This window comes from Phascolarctos cinereus, unplaced genomic scaffold, assembly GCF_003287225.1.
Source record: "Phascolarctos cinereus isolate Bilbo 61053 unplaced genomic scaffold, phaCin_HiC Scaffold_4;HRSCAF=312, whole genome shotgun sequence".
Lineage (NCBI taxonomy): Eukaryota > Metazoa > Chordata > Mammalia > Diprotodontia > Phascolarctidae > Phascolarctos > Phascolarctos cinereus.
In genome coordinates, this window is record NW_027555847.1 from 543,144,005 (window position 1) to 543,163,965 (window position 19,961).

The following is a 19,961-nucleotide window of genomic DNA, read 5'->3' on the forward strand; positions in this document are numbered from 1 at the left end:
TGCAATAAGTGAACAGGAAAATGAACCCCAGATACATGCAAAACAATACAATTATTTCACAACAGAGAGCTTTCTAACACCTGGGATAATTAGCAAAGATTTTGTATAGGAAATAACATTAGTTGTACTTTGAAGGAAACTAAAGGAATACAAAAGAGGAGGTCATGTATGAGGAATAAATAGCAGTCTAATTTGACTAGAATACAGAGTATATAAAGGTGAGACATAAGAAACAATTTTGAAAGGTAAGTAATAGCTCTCTTTAAATGTCAAGCTGAAGGGGTTTTTTTTCGTTTTTCTTTTGAGTGGGAGAAGAGATTGTCAATTCTGCAATTTTGTAACATTGTGGAAGAAAATTGGCAAGGGAAGAAAACGGAAACAAGTAGAATGATTGAGGGGCTTATTGTAGTAGTCTAGGCAAGAAGTGATAAAACCTGAACTATGATAGATGTTGTGTGAATAGATACAAGGAAATCTAGTCTGACATGTAGAGATAGAATAAATGAGATCTGGTAAATGATTGGTTAAGGAGACTGAGGGAGAGGAAGGGGAGGGACTGTAGGGAAAATAGAATGAGTCCAATTTTGGATATTCTAAGTCTGGGATGCCTATGAGATATCCTAAGGAGATGTTCAACAACAGTTGATAACTCGGGAGGAGTCAGGAGGAAGATTAGGTCTGAAGGGCAGCTAAGTGGTGCAGTGCATAGAGCACCAGCCCTCGAGTTATGAAGTCCTGAGTAACAAATCTGACCTCAAACACTTAGCCCTTACTAGCTTTATCACCCTGGGCAAGTTACTTAACTGTGATTGCTACAAAAAAAGATTAGGTCTGGATATGTAGAGTTAGCAATCATCTTCATAAAGACAGTATTTGGACCTATGGAAGCTAAAAGGAAATGAGAAGGGATGGTCAGACAGATAAAGGAAGATCCAAGAGTGTAAATCACAGAAGATAAGATAGGACAGAGTATTCAAGAAGAGGGAGTGACCAACTGTATGTAGTAGAAGGGTTAAGAAAAGGCTTTTTTGCTTTGGCAGTCAATAAATTTTAAGTAACCTTTGAGAAAGTAGTTTCATAGGAAAATAGAAACCTAGATTAAGAGCAGGAAGAGATCAGTGATTTAGAGGTGGAGTTAGAAGTCAAAATGCAAAGAGTTTAGAGTTGAGTGGGGGAGAGAGGATGAGACAATAGTCAACAACTATAAATGGTCGTTTCTAAGTTCTTGGCTGAAAAAGGGGGAAGAGAGGTAGAGTGATAGGGTAACAGAGGTCTTTTATTTTTAAAGTGGGAAATTCTTGGGTGTTTTTGTAGATGGTGTGAAAGAAACCAGCAGATACGAAGAGATTGAAAACCGGAGAAAGAAAGAAAATTAAGAGGAGAAGCTTTTAGAGTAGACAGGTGGAGATAAGATTTAGAGCCCAAGTACAAGGATTGGCTTTGGCAAGAATGACCATCTTTTTGGTTTGCTTAAGTATTCAAACAAAGGCAAGATAATTTAGAATAATATCTAGAGAGTTTCAGGTGTGGCTTAGGAGAGAAAAGGTAACTCTTTGATTGGTCTTTATTTTTTTCCCCCAGCAATTGAGAAGTCAGCATAAGAGGGGGAAAAGGAAGGTGAATTCCTAAGGGTGATTGTGCAGGAGTGAGAGCCCAGTTGAGATTCAATAATAAGTTTTTAATGAACTCTGTCACTATGGTTGTGTGATTTCCTCCATATGCTCATTCTTTTGAAGCCATTATTGTAGATTTTCCTCTGAAGTTGGCTTTATCATTATTTACTTTGCTTTGTCTCTTAAGCAGAGAGAAATTTAATCATCTGTTCTAAATGTATTTTTAAAGCTGGATGAAAAGCAAACATGAGTTTCTGGAACTGGTCCAGGATCCTGCGCATATTGACTTTTAGGTATCAAGTTGACAGCAATCCATTTCCTTAGGCTCGGAAAGCTGTCAATCAGAAAGCTTTGACTTTTCTGTCAATCAGACAGCTGTATCATTGTCAGAGACCAGAGAAGTTACACATCCATTTTCTTTATGAGTCAGTGAGCTTGAGTAAGATGAAGCCCCTCCATGCAATTGTTCATTTGCTCTAGGTGATGAATTCATTTCCTTTCCGTGTAAATGTATATGAAACCAGGATGTGGGAATGAATTTTTACATTGCATCATAGAATAGATGAGAATTGTAAAGTACCTTAAAGATTGTCTACTACAATACTTTCGTTTTGTCAATGAAGAAATGGAGGCCAAGAAAAGCTGTCATTTGCCTAAGATCATACAATTAATAAGCTGAATGCAGACTCTCTGACTCCAAGATGACCATTTGTTCAGCTACATGAAGACAACATGATTACAGACTGTTTCATCACCTTAAATAAGCCATGCTATTGAGGTTTAGGGGTTGGGGTGCTGGGATCCCAAAATCACAACATGCAGGTCTTACCCAAATGAATTCGGCCCAAACCTTCTTTCAGCCAAAGACCAGTTTTATTAAAGACCAGCTATATTGGCCAGGTCCTTAAGGAATCTAAGCATTTGTATCCCTAATGCAAGTGGGCCAGATCTTAAGAATCTGAGCCCTTGGCTAGGTTCCTAAGGAATCTGAGCCTCTTAATGGAGGCCAGATGGACCTTATATACAGAAATACTGCAGAAGGGTTCTAGGAGTGGTCAAGTAGTCTGGGGTGACAGTGAGGTAACAGAAAGCCAAGGAAGAATGGCGCCTAGATAGGATTAAGGGTGGGAAGTTGCTGAGGGCCATAAGGAGGTAAGGCAATGGCTAGGCTAGGTAACAGAATTGGGAGACTGGGTGTAGGTAATGATGATGAAAGGCCGTTTGATAGGATTATAGCCTCAGGTGAATGCCAGAGATTTGGCCATATGGGAAAGTCCAAGGCTTTTATCCCAAAGACATGGTCTTTTCCTTTTAGGGGTTCAGATCTTATCCCCCTCAATGCCATACAAAAAGTCACTTTATTTGAAAATGGGTTGAGGTGTCCCTAAGTGAGTTGTCTCATAGATATTGCAGTAAATTTTGTACAAAATATTTTCTATGTTCCATTATAATCTACGTAAACTATAAGACAACACTGATTTGCATATTTGTAAATAGCTTTCTGAGAAGTATTATTGAAATGCATACAGAGATGTGCTGCCCCCTATCTTTCTTTACCACACATTTAGCTTCTTCTTATGCATCAGCCACAGATATGCTTCTACTCTGAATTTCATTTGCTCTCATTTGCCCATTTCCTGAGTATATATTATACCTCTACATGTCCCTACTCCAGATATATGTACAATTGAATGAATGCAAAGAATAACATTTGAAAGTCTTTGACCTTGGGCAAGTGAGTTAGTGTTTTGGACCTTAGTTTCCTTATATGTCAAATGAGGAGGTTGGATTAGGTGGTATCTGAGGTCCCTTCCAGCTTTACCTTTATCCAGAATCTTATTATGTTCAGGCACTTTGGCTTATACAGTCTTTTGTTAATATGCAGGATGTTCAGAATCACCGCAGTTTTCAAATTATTTGTAGAAATAACCCTCTTTACTAAATAATATAAAATTAGAAATATCTACAACACTGAACGGCAATTATAAAGATGATTTGTTTTCCATTCCAAACTGACAAATATTTTTAAATAGGTGCAAAATGCTAAATTAACTCAGCTTAGAATAAACATATCATTATATAGGTTCCCCCCCCCAATATCTCAAGAGGGAAATTTTTGGTGACAGTTTTATTTAAATTTCTTTCAGTGAGTCTAATTATATTTAATATATCTAACATTATCTAGAAATCATAATAACTTGACATTTAAGAGAAAATAGATAGCTGGTAATGATAACAATTATCAATAATATCTGAATAGGGGATTACTAGAGACAGAAGTGTGAGGTCTAAAGATTAAAAGCAGCCTTTGGGCCACAGAACTCTAGGCATGTAAGTTTCCCTTACACTCTATTCTATTCTAGCTGATGACTTCCTCTTTTGCCTGAATTCCTTAGTACAGTTTTATGTATTACACCCTTTGGAAAAGCTTTTAATTATTCCATATTTACCATACCTCAGGCAAATTTCTTTGGTATGGTATGTCCTCTAGCATAACAATTTCCCTGTTCAAACTACCACACTTTTTAATTTAGTCTATAATAATGACATTGATAAACATTCATATAAATATATATATATATATATGTATATATATATATACACGCATTCATTCATTTCTTTATTAAATAGTCAGACAGGGCCCTGAGATACTCCAGTGAGGAAACTAATTCTCTAGCTATTTGAGAGACTGGAAGATACTAAAGTCTTGGGGGGAAAAAAACCTGTAGCCCTCATTGTAAATAAACCATAGGTGAGCAATAAAATGTCAGTAAATAATGACCCATATGCCTACTTTTCCGTCTTCACGACATTTTAGTCATAATTATATAGCCATACGTAAGGGTATCTTTGAGAAGGAAATATGCAGGCTTTCATTAACAATATTCTATAGCACATCACAATTTTTATGTCACACAATTAACTGAAAGGTGTAGAGAATACAAGATCAATCTGTATTTACTATTTGTTGGCTACAGATAATGTTTGATTTGGTAGCGCAAATTGCTTGTGTCAAAATCATAAAAAAAAAATCCTGAAATATGTAACAGTATAAATGACTTTTTTCAGTGACTGGTCATTAGTATCAAAGGAGACATAAAATAAGGAAGTAAATCTTCACCACAGGTGTTTGCCACAATCCTGGATGATAAACCAGCACGGACTCCAAAATGAAGATGCTTTTCAAGTAGATGCTGAAGTCCTTCATATGCTGCTATTTGTGGATGACACTGTGCTGGGTACATCAAACCCCAAAACATTTCAGTGTCTTCAAAGTGAGCTCCATAATTAATCAAAAGTGTTTAGCATTACTATCCACAATGGAAAAAGCATGTGGATGAGGAATGCTTATTGCCCAGACTATCATATACAGTTGGAGCTGTTCCATCAATAAGTATATCTTGAACAAATATTGTTCATGCCAAATGAACTGGGACAAAACATGAACAAGATGAGGAGAATGGGTGAGATTGCCTTTGGGAAATATTGCAATATTCTTAAACTTTTCCACAAAGGCCCATATTTTAACATCTATATTTAATATCCTTATTCCTCCAGTAATAATACTTAATTTTGACTCAAGAATTACCATCATCTTAGAAGAATTATAGATACAAGTCAGCCAAAGGAAAATAGAAAGATACATTTTCAGTGTGAACAGTATGCATCACGTTGCCAATAAAAGATTGTACAGGAGAAATGGTGTAATGAATATTATTAAGAGATGTATGTCTTGAAAATAAGTTAGTACAGTCCTACGGCAACAGTGAGGAAATAACCAGTGTATAGTCCAAATGCTCTATTATCTCTATGCAATGTCAAGAGAATTAAAGAAAGACCTCCAGCTTGTTGGGTGGGGCTGCTATGGAGAACATATAGAATGGCATGTATTTGATTTGCACAAGATGGTAAGACATGGATAGATGGACATGTTCTTGTGTCTAGGGTTCACAAATCAGTGGGATATTGAAATAAAGGATTATACTGGTCTGAGGACCTGAAGTAGGGTTGACTTGCCTTTGGGGATTAAGCAATCTAAGATGGTTGTGCATGGAATCAGACTATAATCTATCACCCATTACATTATGAGCTCCCTGAGGGCAAAGATTATCTTTTGCTACCTTTTGCATCCCTAGTGCTTAGCACAGTGTCTGGCATATAGTTGGCATTTAATAAATGTTTATTGACTGACATAAAGGTATACAACCAAATTCAATTAGAAAGGCAAATGTTCTTCCCCTCATTTCCGTGTATTTAATCTGATTACTCATGGGTCCTTGTTAAGTAACTAGGAGACCTATATAGACACAATTTTTTTTATATACTCTCTTCACTCTACCTCCCTATGTTCCTTTTAGCTTTGTTTGAACTTGAATTTTGGATGAAATGGTCTGCATTTATGATCTTAGGATTCATATTTCTTATTAATGTTTTAAGGTGAATTAATGAGTAACTCTCAGGATGCCTGAGGCTATACTGTTAATATGTACTTCCTTTTTTCATCTATGGTCTTCTAATACTATCTGGAACCCTACATAACACACTACTGAGCTATCCCTTCTATGGGGATAATTTTAATTCAATTCAACATTTATTGTCTCTACTTTGTACAAGGCACTGTGAATACAAAGATAAATAATGTTGCTGTTCCTGCCTTCACAAACTTGCATTGTACAGGAGATTATAAGTTGGGTAGATGTATATAGATAATTATAACACAAGATAGATCTGGATAGGGAAAAGAAGAGATTCTGACCACGTAGCTGATCCAGGAAAATTTAAGAAGACAGAAAACTATTTTATTTGGGGTTTTGGGGAAGAACAAGGAAAGTTTCAAGTCAGGCACACATGAGTTTGACCTTGAAGAAACAGAAGCAGTATTAAAAGCAGAGGATAAAGGAATGTATTTCACATATGGATGATGGTGTGGGGCAAAGGGTTGGGGAACCTGTGGCCTCGAGGCCAAATGTGGCCCTCTAAGTCCTCAAGTATGTCACTCTGACTGAATCTAAAACTTCACAGAACAAATCCCCTTAATAAAAGGCCACATCCAAGGACCTAGAAGACCACATGTGGCCTTGAGGCCATAGGTTCCCCACCCCTGGAGGCAAATGTATTGAGAAAGGAGGTGGCATGCCAAGTCTGGGAAACAATTCTTAGTCCTATTTGGCTGGAAAACAGAATTCTGGAAAGGGTGTGGTATAACCTAAGCCTGGAAAAGTAAGTCAGAATCCAGTTGTGGAAGGCTTTAAATGCCAGACCATCTTCTTTGTATTTTTTTTTCCTAGACACATTGGGAAGCTACAGAAAATTGCTGAACAAGGGAATATTCTGCTTGTACCTTAAGATTATTGTGGCAGCTCTGTGAGAGAAGGATTATAGAGGGAAATGATTGGGCACATGGAGATTAGCTTGTAAACTGTTAGAACAGTCTAGGCAAGGAAAGTCTAAACTGGGTTGGTGACTGTAGGAGTTGAAAGGAGGGTCTAGATCTGAGAGAAATTGAAGAGCAAAGGCCAGTCTTAGCACCTTTGATTTTGTAAACTGCCTTTGGTTTGCCTAGATGAATTCTCTCTCATATTGAAGGCCTGCTCACTTTTCATGATCCCTCAAAAGTATTGTAAAGGTGTTGATGTCTATTTCCTAAGGCAATCAAAAGCTACACACAGAGATTTGTTGAAGCAAACTGGATATGCTGGACATAAAGAAACCTTGGGCATCAATACACACCAAGGAATCATGGCCAAAGAGTCCAGGCATTCTGAAGAGGAAATAATAAGCTGGCTAAGGGCATACCAGTAAAGAGGATCATTGCCATATCTTTGTCCTTACTTCTAAACAGTAAAGTATGTGAGGTCTTCAAAAGGCATTAGCTTTTAGGAAATAAGTTTTTCTTGAATAGCGTAAATGATATCATGGTGCTGTGATGAAGGACTGACCACTAGATTTGTATACAATAGATAATCAACAAACGTTTGTTGAAATAAATAGAGAAGGCAACACAAATGCTTGTTTGCCCAATTCAATTAAATATTAGTCATTTGATATGCATAAGACATTGTGCTAGGTGCTTGGTGCTGAGGATATTAAGATGAAAAAAAAAAGATTCTGTTCATGTCCTCTAGGAGTTTACCATCTGATGTTGGGGGTAAATTATATATGCAAATAAATGCTTCGCTGAGTAGAATAAAATGAAAAAAAAACATAAAATACTAGCAACTGCAAATGGAGTTCTTTGTCTTGCACTCATCTGCCCTTGGGTATTCATGAAGGATATACCCTATGCTTAAAAAGCACTTGCCTTGCTTTTCTGATCACTGATATCTTCCTTTAAGTTCCAGATCGTCTAATACTCCTTCCATGAAAGAGATGGATTTCCGTATTCAAAGATATAGGGGAAGTACTTTCTAGGCATGCAGGATAGCCTCTGTGATTACCCAAAGGCAAATGAGAATAAGGTGATCAATGAATGAATTAATCAACAAATGACAAGATCAGCAATACTTAGTCTATTTTGGATGAAACATGACATTCATGAAAGTAATCTGTGCAAAATGTCCCTAAGAATGTAGATTGTCACCATGTAAAGGGTCTTAGAAGCCAAAATTGGCATTTCATCCCATAGGTAATAAATGATTTAAAGAGGGAAGTAATATGATTGGTAAAATTAATTTGGCAGCTGTGTGATAGGTGGATTGGAGAGAGAAGAAGCTATAACTCTATTACAGTATTCCATGGAGGAGATGATGAGGGCCTGGACTAGTATGGAAAAGAGAGAGAATTACAAGAGATTATTGCAAAGGGATTAACAGGGTTTAACAATTTATAGAATGAGAGAGGTGAGAGAGAAGACTGTAGGTTGATATGAAGGTTTCAAGGGTGGCTAACTAGCAGTTAAATAATGAAAGCAAAGAGAGGTAGGCTAGCTTGAGTGGGTAGCAGAGTCAAGGAATTTTTTTTTTAAAGATAGAGGAGATCTGACTATGGCTGTAAGCAGAGGAGAAAGGTCTGCACAATAGCTCCTAGAATGTTAGAAGTTCTAACCATTACTTGGAGACTGATTCCTCTGTTCAACATGCTTGACAAATTCAGCTTCAGCTTAAAGAAACTCAACATCTCCTAAGGAAATGTTTCCTTTCATTTGCTTCCATTTAGAGAAAGACCAAAACATATTAGGGCCATAACATAATTCATTTGTTCTGTATACTATCATACTCACACAAGTTGAATTTCCATATGTTATACCTTCATGGATCATGGGATCATAGTTTTAGAGCTGGAAGGTAGCACAGGGACTAATTGGTCCAATATCTTCTTTTTGAGGATAAGGAACTAAGGGTCAGAGAGATTAAATAACTCGCCCAGAATCACACAAATGGTAACTATCTGAAGTGGGATTTGAACCCAAGCCATCCTGATTCCACATCCTAAACCCATCCATTACACCATGTATTGAATAATGAATGTGTGATTTAATGTTATCAAGGGTGATCTAATTTCCAAATCACAAATTGATCTGTGTGAGCATGTGTTGGGAGATAAGGGCAGAGTTGTACTTTTTTCCTTTTCTTGACTCTTTTTTTAAAACAGGTCATTAGTTACACAATTGATCCAACTATGTCAGAGGTTTTCAAAGTATAGTCCTGTATACTCTTGGGGGAACTCAAGACCCTTTTAGGGAGTCAAAAATAATTTCAAAATAATACTAAGATGTTGTAATTTCTAATACAGTAAAGACAAATAAATATAGTGCACACAAAAATTCTCTTTGTGGGCAGGGGTCCTCAACAGTTTTCTAGAGTGTAAAGTTGTCTCGAGATCAAAAAGTTCAAAAAACTTGGAATTATACAGTGATACAATTTGTCCATTAAAATGGACACTGCCTGAATCCATTTCTATCATCATAGAAACAAAGTAATGCTGAGACACCTGATAAAATAATTCTCTCTCTCTCTCTCTCTCTCTCTCTCTCTCTCTCTCTCTCTCTCTCTCTCTCTCTCTCTCTCTCTCTCTCTGTCTCTCTCTCTCTCTTTCTCTCTCAACTGACTGTTCCTGGCCCTATAAATTCATCAGTTTGCATAATTCTTGCTGTAAGAATTCCATTCATCAATACAAAGTATCTACTTATCACATTATATTATTTGAGATACTTTTCTTGAAGCAGAGAGGTTAAGTGACTTATCCCTGACCACACAGTTACTATGTGTCAGAGGCAAGACCTGCACTTAGGCCTTGTTGATGCCAAGGCTAACCTTTTATATTCTATGCCAAGCTGCTTTTCTCTAATTACAATTAAAAAAAATTACCATTTAGATGTTGACATTCCCTTCCTCTAGTTCCCTTATAAATACTACTTTAAATAATTTTCAAATGTTTGTATAAAATATAGAGTAAAACACATCTATGTCATTATGCTCTCCTGTCGATTTTGACCTGACCAGAATAAGTCACTTAGTATTCACCACACTGTTGTGTTATTGTGCTGGCACCAATTTGTTGTTTACTGATTTAAGCTAATTCAGCCAGCTTATAACATGTCAGAATTTTTCCAGGGGTTATAGAATAGATGCTTTTTGGAGGCTTGCACAACCACTGATAATTAGTACATTAGCCCTTGGGTTGTTTGCTTTCTCTTTCTCCAAAAGCAAGAAAAACCACCTGGATATGTTAAAACACCTGGGTGTTTTATATGGAGGACACACATTTCCCACACATGCTGCCTCCTTTCAATCCGTTATGCTGTTCATTTTATACCAGCAATGAAATGATTGATATAACTAACAACTGATAGAGTAAAACCAGTGATTAAATTGTGCATTCAGCTTTAGTCTCTGAAATGGATCCTAATTAAAACTTCTTTCTTTCCCATTTTTATAAATGACCATATATTTTATACCACATTAATTTCACATTCACAGTATTTATCTGCATGTTCTACATCAAAAGACTTCAGTACTCTTTCCTCCTCTATTTCTTCTTGTCAGCTTTCCTTTTGAACCACAGTTATAAAGGATGAAAATTCATATCATTCCTGTTTATTCATTCCACAAATATTAACTGAACAGTTACATATGCTTATATAACATAGGAATGGATCTCATAAGTTAGTGCCCTGGTTGTACTTTGCTACTGAAGAAGGAGATATGTTGTTGTTCACCCTTAGTTTTCAAAGAAAACCAATGACATCACAAGGTGATGTCTTGACTTAGGCTTAAATTGGATTTAAGTGAGGCAGTTGTACAAAGTCACCAGCCTCAGTCATTCTTGCAGAATCATCAAAGTCCAGTGGCAAGACAGAAGTGGATCAACCTTAGATTTCACGTAGCTCAACCCCCTTATCTTACAGTAAAGCAAAAGTAACTGTAGGCCAGGGGATAGCAGAACTGAGATTTGAATCCATGTCTTCTGAGCCCAAATCCAGCACTTTTCCCACTATACCATATTAACAGGAGATAGACAGAAGACCAAGTCTTAGAAGTCAAAGATAGCAACTTCCTATTAACTATGTATTTCTGTTTATGGAAACTGAGTTTATCTTTGCTCTTTTGATAGCTCTATTATCTCAGTGGTATGAGTATTTCTTTCACTGATATGGATGACAATCTGAGAAATAGTTTTTATTAAAAAATTTTAAAAATTAGCCTGGCATAAGATTAATATTACTGAACTCAGTAAACTCCTTTTCCCCAATATAGCCTAGTTTAGCATTTTAAACAAAATTATAAAATTGTATTGCTTTAACTGTAAATTTACCAATTTTATAGAGAAACATCACTCAACCATTGGTACTTCATAGTTCAAATTTTCTAGGAAGAAAATATATTTGTCATTTTAATCAAGAATTGATAATGTGATTGAAAAATGTGTTATCATCCATCATTTTCTAAGTCTATCAATAATACAGTGTTTTTTTTTTAAGACAGAAGCTAACTAGCCAAAAAGAATCATATGATGAATGGAATATTAGTCTGTAAAAAATATTGATAGTGGGAAAAAATTCTAGACTGAATTAAAAGCTACATCAATAACTTAAATAGTTATTTTAAATTTTTTTTAAGAAAACCATTTTAATACAATGGCCATAAGGTAAATAATTTAAAATTGAATATTCCTATAAGATCACCTCTGTCTGAAATGGTTTTTATTGATATCAATGATTTTTTTGATACTAATTCATCTAAACTGCATTTTCACTCAGTCTATTTCTTGCCATGTAAATATTGAAGACTTTTATTGTTGTTACTAGTGCATAATATTAATTGTAGTAACCATTTCAGGTTATACATTTTCCCTGAGATTAGATACATTCTTTTTAAGATTCTTAGAATTTCATGAAAGCATTTCATTTCTAACTTGTTACAAGAGAATCCCTTGACATCTGAAATTCCTTCCTAGTTCGGTATTCTCTTTTCTTCTTTTCTGTACCTACAACTGTCTGTTTACCTGCTACTCAGGGCTTGGAAACTCCTTCAAATATAACAGTAACTAGTTCAAGCTTGCTGAAAGATGGTTATATAGGGACAGGCCTTGATTATGTTGATGCTCCATTCTTTTACTAGAATAGTTTAAAAAATTATATCAACTTAATTCATTAATCCTTATAATATTTCTGAAGCACAATGTTACTATGCATGAAACACAGAGCTGTTAGCTGATTTAATCCAAGTTACACAGCATAACAATAGCAGGACTAGCAGAAAACCTTAAGTCTAGATGAGATTATTATACTATAGAGCTCACCTTAGCTACTTTATAAACTCTATTTTAGCTTAGAAATATCATTCTTATTATAGCCTCTCCATTGAAATCATTTTTTTATATTATGAGTCTTTCCACTGGCTCTGTCTAGTATGTCTATATTTTAAATTATGACCATCAGGGTACTTAAACATTGCTATTGTTGAACTCTAGCTCAACCTTAGAAGGAAGGAAGGAAGGAAGGAAGGAAGGAAGGAAGGAAGGAAGGAAGGAAGGAAGGAAGGAAGGAAGGAAGGAAGGAAGGAAGAGGGAGAGAAGAAGGAAGGAAGGAAACTAAGGAGTCCAGATGAGAGGAAGGAAAGTAAGAAGGAAAGTAAGAGGGAGGGAGGCAGAAAGAAATGGAGAGAAGAATCAAGGGAACTAGGAGAAAAGAATAGAGGGAAGCAGGGAAAGAAAGAATAAGGACTGAAAGAATGAAAGGAGGGATGGATTGTGGCATTAGAGGTTGCTCATCATCCATCCCTGACATGGCCCACAACTCCATATCAAAGCAGATAACAAGAACTGCAGCGTAAAACTGCCTGACTTTTATTTCTGTCTTTCCAAGCTATTGGCTCCTTCACTAATAATCGGGATTTATTACTGGGCCCATCTGCTGCCTCTATAAGGTCAAAAGGTAAACCACAGCCATTGCTGATGTCACCATCAAGGTAGCTAGTAGCAAATGGACCCTGACAAGTGTACTTTTAAAAGAATATTGTAGCAAGAGCACTCTGAGCATGAAAGTCATGCTGATAAAGAAAATAAAGCCCCAAATACTAAAAAGATGTCAGGTTTTAACCCATTAATCCAGGTGATAGAGTCCAGCTGTCAGTCTCATATCTGAACAGCAGTCAGAAAGAAGAATGGGATCCTGCGCTGAGAGAAATGTAATCAGGTCAGTCTCTGTTGCAGAGGAAAATTCCCTGCATGTCACATTTTACTGTATTCTTGGTAACAGGCCACAGAATAGAATAATGGAAAGGATGGACCTATAACAGGAGAAGATGATCTTGGGGCTGCCTGACCAAGCTTCCCACGTTCCATTAGTTTTTCTGTGTGGGTATAGATTAGTTGCTGTTCATACTTATTGGTTAAGTCTTGCTCTGTGGAGTTAATTTCTGTGGCAAACCATGGACTTTCCCACCTCTAATAGCATCTGCTTGGTTTGTCTCAAGTCTTCTAGCTTTTTTGGTAAGGTTGGCTTGTAACCACTAGACCATCAGAGGGTGAGTTTGTCCACCTCTGCAGAGATGTCAGAGGAATGAGGCTAAGGTTGAGCTTTCCAGATGATTTCGTCAGTTGGGCCCTTATCAGTTTCTGGGGAGGAAAGTCCTTTTCACCTGCATTTCCGTCTGAGAACAGACAGTGAAAAGGGCAGAAAGCTGGATGCTAGATAGAACAGGTCCTTTTCCAGTGGTGATGGAGGAGTTACCTCACAGTTTGAGAACAAATTAGAAAGTGACAACGTGTCAATAAAGAATACTTGCTTCCTCTCAGTTAATGTTTCAGAGAGGTTATCTGTATCTGTGTAGCAACTCCCAACAAGCAGCAGGCTGTTGACAAGTGATGTAAAAAAAAGAAAACATATATATATATATATATATATATATATACACACACACACACACACACACACACACACATATATACACATACATGAATACATGCATACATACACACATATGGGTGTATACATGTACATATACATATACATCACTACATACAAATATATGTTTATATATGTTTATATGTTTTTATATGTATATATACATACACACATATGTATGTATAATTCCTCCATTCTCAGAATCATACATTAGTGACATCACTTTCGTCTTTCCACATCAGGCAGCTGGTGAAGATAATGATTCAAAGCATGCATACATACATAGATACACACATACATATATACATATGTATACACACATGACGCACCTATATGTATGTTATTTGTGTATGTGTATGTCTGCATGTATGTATGTTTTTCTGTGTGTATGTGTATGTGAATGTTCAAATGAATTCTCAGTCAATGGGGATTTTAGATAGTAGTAACTATCTAAATCTAGTAAGATTACCCCTTTCCTCATCTCTGTTCTTTCTGATGCTATTCTATAATGATATTCTCCATTCTGCTTCAGTCTTCTTAAGATTGCTTTCTTCTCTTTGCCCATAGGCCAGGGCTAGTTATGGACCCTTCTTGTATGAGGAAAAGAGACAAGTTCATTTGTGCTCCCAGGTTGGTTGACATAAATGTGTAAAGTGCTGCAATAGATAGAGAGCTTATCATAGCAAATACAACTGGCTTTACTCTTAGATGCAGCAATTCAATAAAACAAACATTTATTAAGCACCCATTATATACAAGACACTGGGTTAAGCAATGGGGTTCCATTAATGTTTTTTTTAATATTCACATGACATAAATGTATTTAAATGATCATTAGCGTTCTCAATGTATCTTAGCTAAAACTAGTGAAGACCTAATTTAAGTAGTTAGGAAGCATGTACATTTGATCTTTTCTGACGCTTAAGCTTTTACATCTCTTAGTGTGGAGGAGGAAGAACAGCTGTACATTGTTGCTTTTTGATTTTCACATTTAGACCAAATCTGTATTTGTACTGTCAGTTTAGAAAACACATGACAAAATATTTAATACACTATTGGATTTTATTCCCTTTTTGTAGGGGGGTGGTGCCTTAGTTTGTAACAAGACTGAAAAAAAAACTCAACCCATGTTCAGAACAGTGGAGATTATTTTTTTCAGTGTCCTCATACTTTGCAATAAACAGACTCTAAAAACAATACAAAGTATTGTACAAAATAATATACAAAAATAGATATGATGTGGCCCCTCTCAAGGGGCTTATAATCTAATGAAAAATGTACAAGTAGACAAATAACTAAACAAGGGAGAATTAGGTAAGTGCAAAAAATAATCCAGCAAGTGTCATTAGTAATTTTAGAAGGAAGAAATTACTTTAACCTTGAAAGATCAGGGCAGGTTTCTTAGAAGAAGTAGGACTTCACTTAGATTTTAAAGGAAGGTAAGGATACCAACAATCATTTATATCATATGGTCCATGGGGTTGGTAACCAAAGGCATATGTATGGATGATGGCAAAATAAGAAAAGGGGACAAAATTATTCCACTTTGTTTACACTGTAGGGTGCTTATTGTGGTTATGAACCTAGGTAATTTGGAAGAGTCTCAAATGTCCAACTTTAGCAACTCTTAAATAGCCTTCCAAAATCCTCTCAACTGTTGGCTGATGCCTGAAATCACAGTGGCAACTTAATCCTTTTACCATGAGGTTTTGGCACCAGTTAAAGTACAAATCCCAGTCCTCTCCAAGGCTCTATGATATCACTTGAAGCTGTAGGCAATCATTTATACCTCTATGTGAATGAATGTTCTGAAAAAAGCTCTCTATAGTAGGTATGAGGTGAAAGAGATCAGGAGATTACTGTTCCCTGAAGGTGAGAGGTAATTTTACCCAAAGAAAAGAGTAAATAATTGAATGGCTATATTTTACTGAAGAATTTTGATTTCTAATGTACCTCTGTGTCCTGCACAAGCGTTAAGGAAAGAATGACTTTAGCTCCATAGTGACCAAACAAGACTGCAGAAGTCTGGTGATAAAGCATGCTGCTCACCTCTTGGCAGAAAAGTAATAAACCAGAAGTACTGAAGAAAATGCAGATTTTCATACATGGCCAATATGTTTACTTTATTTTTCTTTATTAGACTAGGCTTCTAATCAGTAGGTAGACAGAGATAAAAAAAATGAAATAAAATCACATTATTAAGAAGAAAACAAAAAGAATTTTGGTATAGATCAGAAACTAACAGGACAATTTTAATACTCTTTTGTTAAATTTACTACATACTTTTTAAAAAGTCTCTAACAAAAGTTCATGATTGCATATGCTGAAATATTTGTGTTTGTTGATAATTCTCATATTCCTCATAAAAATAAAATTTTAATTTAAAAAGATGAAAAACAAAATTCACCTGACCTGAAAAAAATGAAAAAAAAATGTTGGACTATCACATACAGTCTTTGAATGCATCTCCCTTCTCCTTTGCTTCACCAAAATAAATCAGGATATACATACATACATACATACATACATACAAACACACATACATATGTGATATGTGTGTATATATATTTAAGTTCCCATGTGAAGTGCCTAAGGAGCTACCGCAGTGAAATAGGAGGAAGTTATCTAGACACCTTTCTTTTCATCAGCTGAAGAAACTATGATTTTAATGCTGTGCACTGAACTGGGATGCGAGTCAATGAATGCATTCTGTCTCTCCTGACACTTTTTTTTTCTTTCTGACAATATGATAATGAATAAACTGAATAATTAGAATGCAACTTTCCAAGTCTAGTTTAAAGGAAATGATCATAATAACAATAGCTGACATTTATATAGTGCTTTTTTGTTACAAATCACTTTGCATAAATTATCTCCTTTGATCCTCCCAACACTTCTTAAGGTAAGTAGTATAAGCCCCAAAGTGTTTTTGGATCTACATTTCATGGAGGAAATTGAAGGTAGGAGTGATTCAGTGACTTGTCTGAGGTCTCACAGCTACAGGAGTACAGTGGAACTCAAACCTGTGTTCCAAATATAAGTTGAGTATTCTTCCCATTGTCCCATAACTTATGTGCTATTATGGCAGGAATTATATTTACACAATGTTGAATGGCATAGAAATAAGCTAGTGAATATCAATGAATGGTATCATCTCACATTTGTGACACCTTAAATTTCTAAACTTCTTTCATATGTTAAATCATACTAAAATACTCAAATGGGTCTATGATTTTATCAATACAGATATTTTTTCTAATGATGCAAGGATATATGCTTTCCGTTTCTCTATGATTCTTATCCAATCCTGCCTATTAGGTAATCACAGGGGGCCCATCCAATATGCTAAGGCACCTTCCTAGATTTCTTTTGGCATTATAAGGATTCCAGGAGATCATATGGGGCAATCCATCAAGTATCCCTTGCTGTTGATACATAACCTGTCCACCTTCTTTGCAATAATTCATTTATTTGATGATATCATTTAGTTTGGTTTTTCTTCAGATTTTCTTTATTACATTACTGCTTTCTCATGCCCAGCACACATATCTGTGAGCTCTTTCTGTGTTACTCAACTTATCTCTTCAGAGATTGCAATGTTCTAGTACTCACAGCTATGACAACATTGGTAGAATATTAGCATTTTAAAAGTTGGTCCTTTGTTTCAAGAAGGAATTTGGTATTATTATTATTAAAGAACTTCTGCTATTTCCAATAAGCAATACATTGGTTCTCCTAATTCTAGGCCCATCTCATTTACAGTATCTATCCAAGGTATAGATACTGATGCATTAGCTCTATAGTGTGTTCATCTAACTGCATGCCATGGTCTGGACAATAGGCATTTTTTCATTGTTTGTTGTTATTTTTCCTATATGGACAGTTAAACCATACCCTTTAGGTTATTTATGGATCTCATCCAGGAGCATCAGCAATGTTCCGGAACTTGATGTAACCAGTGTAATATCACCTGTCAAAAGATATTTTTGGAGGTCCTCCCCATCTATAGGAAGTGCCTTTATAGCCTAGAGCCTGTACTGGATCTCCCACGTATCAGTAGTGAATATGTTTAGGTAGCATATGCTGCGTATTTCATACAATGAGAAAAGGAAAATGCATATGAGCAAGCTGCAACATAGAACAAATAAGGAAATTTGAAGAATGAGAGTAAAGGATTTTATCAGGGAAATGTATCAGTTTATGTGGCACGAGTGAGAAAATAATAATTGGACAATGTGCACTCTGTATCATCATGATGTCAGGAAAAAGTAAGGAAGGCCCTCATGACACTAAATAGACCCTTATTATGAACTTAGGAAATGTGGATAAAAGTCATATGGAATGGATATGAATGGATGGGTAGTCTGGATGGGCTGCCATCTGTACCAAATGGGGGAACATCTTATTCAATAAGATCACAAATCCATTTGAGAACTTGAGTGTTTAATATTCTCTCTCTCTTTCTCTTCCCCTCTCTCCGTCTCTTTCTCCCTCTCTCTCTGCCTCCCCCATCTCTCTCTCACTGTATGTATGTGTGCACATATTAATATATACATTTATTTTATACTGCATCAGTACATACATACAAACCTTACGCTTGTCTGAACGTCTTATCTCTATAATTTACTATGTAATTTTATTGTATATTTATTTATTGTATTCACGTGACAGTTTATTCACCATTTCTCAATCAATGGGCATACAATTTGTAATCCTTTCCTACTTCAATAAGTACTAACTACTCTCAATATGTCAGTATATATTGTAACTTTTTATTCCTGCCTTTGTCCTCCTTGGGCTATATGCCCAATAGTGCAATTGCTGAGTCAAAAAAGATGGATAGTTCAGTCACTTTCTTTCATAGTTCCAAATCATTTTACAGATGGTTGAGTCAATTAGGGAATTTATTTTTAATAATATGTAGCAAACACTAGGGAAGTTAAAGGAAAGATGTATCAAACCCCAGGAAATTTTCTAGTAAACTTTATAGATTTAAGATATTCTCAAAGGGAAAATATATTAGCTTTTTAAAACAAAAGGAAAAATAAAATGGCACACACAAAAAGGGGGTTGCTCTAGCACATCTTGGGAGGCAGGGAAGAGAGACTCAACTGCATCATTGTATTTCATACAATCACAGTTGCTCATCAGCTCTGTAAGTGTACTCTTGTGGCTTGTTAACAAAATGCAATTGTTTGCAAGGCCGACACTGCTGTGTTCATAACTGGGCCTGTGTCTTTGTTCTCTTGTTTTATTCTGCATGGGAGGATTTTGAGTTTTTTTCCCAATCTGTAGCTGTACTTTTCATATCCCTTTTGATTCGATTAGGAGAATCTCATAAGGCTCTTTTGCCTTCTTTCCAGTGTGGCAAATATCAGTTCAGCTAATGAGGCACAGGTGTACTTTGCAGGCATCCCTTCAAGGACTCTTTAGTGATGAATCTCTCTCCAGTTCTTCAGCACATTTCTCTAATTGTAGTATACTGAGAAAATTCATTCATTCAATGGCCCTCATGTTCACACTTCTACCTGCCTTGTGTGGGGTTGAGGTTGAGTGTTAGTACACCAGGATATAGTAAATAAAAGCTAGAAAACCCAGCAGTTTGCTGAAGACCTATTGTGAGTATTTTGATACATTGCTCTGGGATCTATCATTTATTTCAATAGCATTCTATTTCTGCATTTAAAAAACAGAAACACGGGAAAAGTGGCAAAAAAAGGCTTCTTTCATTAATCCTCATTGTTATGTGAGATTGTTTATTTTTTACTTTTTTACATAATGGTGGTGATTATAAACATGGTTGACCAGATAACTTCCATGAACTTGAAGCTGCCATTTTCACATAATTTCATTATATACTAAACATTTGAACTATACTTTGTAAGGGGGTAGAAGGCTGATGGTATTAGATATCAAACTGGGCACACTGATTTGATGGGTAGATATTGGTACAAATATGGAATATTTTTGCCAATAATCATTGGTACAAATATTGGTATAAC